This window comes from Mandrillus leucophaeus, unplaced genomic scaffold (assembly GCF_000951045.1).
Source record: "Mandrillus leucophaeus isolate KB7577 unplaced genomic scaffold, Mleu.le_1.0 Scaffold1315, whole genome shotgun sequence".
Classification (NCBI taxonomy): domain Eukaryota; kingdom Metazoa; phylum Chordata; class Mammalia; order Primates; family Cercopithecidae; genus Mandrillus; species Mandrillus leucophaeus.
This window is the reverse complement of record NW_012101272.1, coordinates 135737-141027: the sequence shown is the minus strand read 5'-3', so window position 1 is coordinate 141027 and position 5291 is coordinate 135737. Positions and strand designations below refer to the sequence as shown.

General features: G+C 46.7%; 1 pseudogene across 1 annotated transcript in view; it reads right to left on the bottom strand.

Moving 5' to 3' along the window:
• Positions 1-3995: 3995 nt before the first annotated feature.
• LOC105534209 overlaps positions 3996-5291 on the bottom strand; it is a 4653-nt pseudogene continuing 3357 nt past the window's right edge. Inside the window, exon 2 of the transcript XR_001005231.1 lies at positions 3996-4432. The product of XR_001005231.1 is annotated as a eukaryotic translation initiation factor 1 pseudogene (transcript). The remainder of the gene's footprint in view (positions 4433-5291) is intronic.

Genomic DNA, 5291 nt, shown 5'->3' with positions numbered 1-5291 from the left:
CTCAGTGTCGAGATGGTTCCTCACTCTTTCTCAGCCTCGGGCAGCATGCTAGCCCTAGCTAGGTCAGCGGCACACTGGAATGGAAATCTAGGCCTGCTAATGGGGTCCAGCTGAGTGGCTTTCATTTCCCAGTGGAGCCTGGTGAGCCCAGCAAGCCCATGGGAACCGTCCCGGAGCTGTTGCAAACTAACCCATGGGTGGAATTCTCCATCTTCCTTGCTCATTTCCTTTTACCTCCCCTTCTCAGCTTTGGCTAAAGAGCACAGATGGTTCACATTCAGCAACCCTTTGCTCTGCGGCTGCCACCTTCTTGGTTCCTGTTATGGACTGAATGAATGTTTGTGTCCCCCTCCAAATTTGTATGTTAAAGCCCCAACCCTCAATGTGATGGTGCTGGATGGTGGGACCTTTGGGAAGTGATTAGGTTTAGATAAGGTTATGAAGGTGAGGCCCTATGATGGGATTAGTGCCCTCTACGAGGATAAGAGACACAGCCAAAGAGGAAGATGTATGGTGACAAGGCAGCCACCTGCAAGTCACGAAGACAGCCTTCACCGGTACCTGACCATGCTGGCCCCTGATCTTGGACTTCTCACCTCCAGAACTGTGGGAAATAAATGTCTGTTGTTCAAGCTGCCCATTCCATATTTTGTTGTAGCAGCCTGAGCAGACTAAGACAGTCCCACTGACCCAAGTCCTCACCTCTAGGCTCCGGCGAGGCTCAGGCAGTAAGTGGTGCTGGTGTAAGAGGATGTGCTCAAAGGTTTTAACTCAATGTGAATACAAATTCTGTCTCCTCGGCTTGAGGTTCTCATCACAGAGTAGGAAATCCATGGATTGGGGACATTGTCTATAGAGAGGGCAGACCGGCTGATTTTGGTCTCTTGCTGTCTCTCATTTCCCTCCCCTGCAGGTATGTGATCATTTCTCCTCTCCCTTCCAGGACAGGGGCAGGTGCTAGCATCCTCCTGAGTATGGGACTAGGAGCCAGAAGGCCCCAAATTCTAGCACAGGTTCTGCCACTAACCTGGCATTAGGGGTTAGGCAGCTCACTCTTTCTCTCTGTGCCTCAGGGACTCGACTGTCATCTGCTTTTGAATTGTTACTTATTCCATTCATTAATGGAACCAGCTCTTCCTAGTGGTGGAGTATGGTGCTAAACAAGGTGGCAGTAATCCCTGCCCCCGTGGAGCCTGCATTCCAGAGTGGGGAGATAGTCAATGAGGAAATGGTTAAATAAGATAGCCACCAACCATGATGCATGCTCTGAGGGAGATAAGCAGAATGATGAAACAGATTAACTTGGAGGAGGTGGTAATTATTTAAAAGACTCCTTAGGCTGGGTGCAGTGGCTCACGCCTGTAATTCCAGCACTTTGGGATGCCGAGGCGGGCAGATCACCTGAGGTCAGGAGTTCAACACCAGCCTGGTTGACATGGTGAACCCTGTCTCTACTAAAAATACAGAAATTACCCTGACGTGGTGGTGGGCATCTGTAAACCCAGCTACTCGGGAGGTTGAGGCAGGATAATCGCTTGAACCTGGGAGGCAGTGAGCCGAGATTGTATCACTGTACTCCAGCCTGGGCAACAGAGTGAGACCCCATCTCAAAAAAAGTAATAGTAATAATAATAAAAGCCTCCTTCTGCAAGCTGAGAAAGCACAAGCCCATCAAACAGGGAAGAGCTTTCCAGGCAGAATTATGAGCTAATAGAAGCAAAAATGCTTGAAAAATTATACAGTGCAACACAGATAGCAAGCTTAATCTAAGTAAAAGTGCCTTCATTCTCTGCAGCTTTGCCTCATTCTTTGATTAGAGCCTGGAATTGGCACAGCTGCCTAGCACCTGGATAACAGTGTTAGGGACCATGAAATCACACAAGAGGCCAACGCTAAGGTTCTTGCTGGGCACGTGTGGTGGAAAGGTGGGTGGACTAAGTGTTCTGTTCTCTTTGAGGACCTGACGATCCAATCTATACAGAGAAACCCTTTACCTCTCACAGTCCTGCATCCCCAACTGCTTTAGTCCTTTGTTAATCCTTCTTTCAACATCCAACTGCCGTTTATGGAGCACCTGCCAAGAGATAGGGATCCTCCCTTCCTCTGAGCAGGAACTCAGGAAGTGATACCCTCCTCCCTATGTCACAGTCCCGGCAGAGGCCACTCCACCAGCTTGTTCAAATTTGGGTCCATGTTGGCTGTGGTCGGTCCACTTTGCTTGCTGTTTTGCTCTCCAGCTAGATCTCTCTGGGGAGTCAGAGGGGTCATCTAGGGATCACAATGTTTAGCACGCTTGTTTTCTCCCTGGACAAATGTCCAGAGGCGTGTGTGGAGTGGGCACGCAGCGAATCTCCCTCAGGAAATCCTAGTAGCAAACTTCACTGACTGACCAGCTGAGGAAATCAGCAAGGTTGGGCCCAGTGCTGATATCTGGGCACCTTTTCTTAGAGACAAGGGCACTGGACAGAGGCCACAATATCAGGTTTCCACTTGGTAAGCATGGAGCCTGATCTGCAGTTTTATATCTCTTAGTTGTGCTGCCCCTTCGGCTCTGACATTCTATAGCTGTGTGACTTTAGGGGGACAGTGGTTTTCTTTTCTTTTCTTTTCTTTTCTTTTTTTTTTTTTTTGAGACTGAGTTTTGCTCTATTGCCCAGGCTGGAGTGCAGTGGAGCTATCTCCGCTCACTGTAACTTCCGCCTCCTGGGTTGAAACGATTCTCATGTCTCAGCCTCCTGAGTAGCTGGGATTACAGACATCTGCCACCACACCCAGCTAATTTTCGTATTTCTGTAAAGATGGGCTTTCACCATGTTGGCCAGGCTGGTCTTGAATTTCTGACCTCAGACCATCTGCCCGCCTTGGCCTCCCAAAGTGCTGGGATTACAGGCGTGAGCCACTGTGCACGGCCAGGACAGTGGCTTTCAAACTTCAGTGGGTATCAGAATTTCTTAAGAGCTTGTGAAAATGCAGATTCTTGAACCTGCTGAATAAGCAGCTCATTGGATGGGGTGTGTGGGAATCCGCATCTTCCAGACTAATTTATTCCTACTCTCTGGCCTCTCTCTCATCCTCTAATACCCTCAACCCTTTCTCATCTCAGAGGCTTTGACATGGCTGTCCTACTTGTCTGAATGCTTTTTCTCTAGCTCATTCTGCTTCTTCAGGTCTCAGCTCAGATATCACCTCCTCTGAGAAGATCTCATGGACTTCTCTATTTAAATTGTCCTCCCTCATTCATTTTGCCTACCACCCTAACTTTAGCAATTTCATTTCGGTGTTTGTTGATTGTTTATTGTTTAGTTCCTTTGGTTAAGGACCTTGTTTGTCTTGAACACTACTCTAGCCCCAGTATTCAGCAAATATTTGCAGAATGAATAAATGAAAATGTAAATGAGGATTTCTCAAGGTCAGGGGCTCTCAAGTTTTAACATGCAACAGAATCACCTGGAAGGCTTTTTAAAACAAGATTGCTCAATCTTTGTTCCCAGAGTTTCAGATTCTTATTATCTGGGAATAGGGGCAGTTCTAAGAAGTTTCCGGGTGCTGCTGATGCTTCTTGTCCGGGAACTGCACTTTGAGAGCCACTGCATAAAATTAAAACTGCATCTGTATCCCATTAAAGTATATCCACTGGTAAGTTATAGAGAGGAGCCCAAGACGAGGAAGTTCAAATGAGTTGTCTCAAAGGTACTTGGAAAAAGTAAGGGGCTCCAGGACAACGCTAAGGTCTCTTTCCTCTTGGAGATCTTGGGTTTCTGAGATAAAAGACTGCTCCCCCTCACCTTTTTTTTTTTCTTCTTTTCTTTTTTTTTCTTTTTTGACTCTTTTCAGTTTATTGCATGAAGGAGTTACACTAGGCCCAGTTAAAAGCAGACCCCAAATGGTTACATTATACCAGCTGTGGAGGTTTTTAAACGTGTGACAAGGGACAGAAGGGAAATTCTACTCAGTGCAAGGAAATCCTCACTTAAGCTTCAGTGAGCCACAAGCACTTAAAACCCATGAACCTTCAGCTGATTGTCCTTAGCCAGTCCAAGCTCTACAAGGAGCTGGCATATGTTCTTGCGTTGGTCATCCTGTAACTGAATTGCTTCTCCATATTCTGGATGCTCAATTACAGTACCATTGCAGGCAAACTTCTTAAATGCCTTCACTAGTTTCTTTTTATCATAATCATCAGCAATCCCTTGGACAGTAGTAAGGGTCTCCCTGCCATTTCTCTGTTGAATTCCTATATGGATATAATCCTCAGTGCCAGCAGGAAGCAGGTCATCACCCTTACTTGCATCAGCAAAGGAGTTGAAAGAGTGGAGGTCCTGGATAGCGAACTTACGATACGATTCCTTTTCCTCGATGGAAACGGGCTGCGGAAGGCAGAGGTGGCGGGAGAAGGCAGGCAGCGGGGATGGAACGTTGGGAAGTGAGGGGGCTCAAAGGGGAGGCTGCTGACTGGACCCCTCTCCGCTTTTTTTTTCTGTAGAGATGAGACCTCATTATGTTGCCCAGACTTGTCTCGGACTCCTGGCCTCAAGCAGTCCTTCTGCCTGGGCCTCCTAATATGTTGAGATTATAGGTATGAGCCACCACATCCAGTCCAAAGACTGCTTTTCTGATGAGGAAGTTGTGGTGGACAAATCAGTCTATTCTTCTTCAGCTACCAGAATAAGAAAATCTTAGAAAATGATTCTTAGGCTCCCAAACTGAACATCCAACAGATCTCAAGTTGCTGTGGTGACCTGTGTTTCTAAATCAAGTCCTGCTTCCACAATTCCAAAAGAGTAATTACTAAATCAGAGATTAGGAAATGGGAAAAGAAGAAATTATCTTCATCCAAAGACAGCTTTTCCCAGAGTATATTCTGAAGAATATTAGTTCCATAATTAACAACAAGATGAAAGCGTTCCACGGTCCAATGAAATTCAGTGACACTGAAAGCCATATCCATTACTTAGAGGTACATACCTGCAAAGTCTCACAGTCCAGAAATCAGTTTAAGATAGTTAAGTTCCATCCTGGGCAACATAGTGAGACCTGTCTCTACAAATAATAAAAAATTAGCTGGATATAGTGGTGAGCACCTTCCAGCTACTTGGGAGGCTGAGGCATGAAGATTGCTTGAGCCCAGGAAGTCGAGGCTTCAGTGAGCCATGATCGTGCCACAGCACTCAGCTCGGGCAACAGAGTGAGTCCCTCAAAAAGAAAAATGTTAAGCTCCCTCCCGCCTTCCTTCCTTCCTTCCTTCCCTCCCTCCCTTCCTCCCTTCCTCCCTTCCTCCCTTCCTCCCTTCC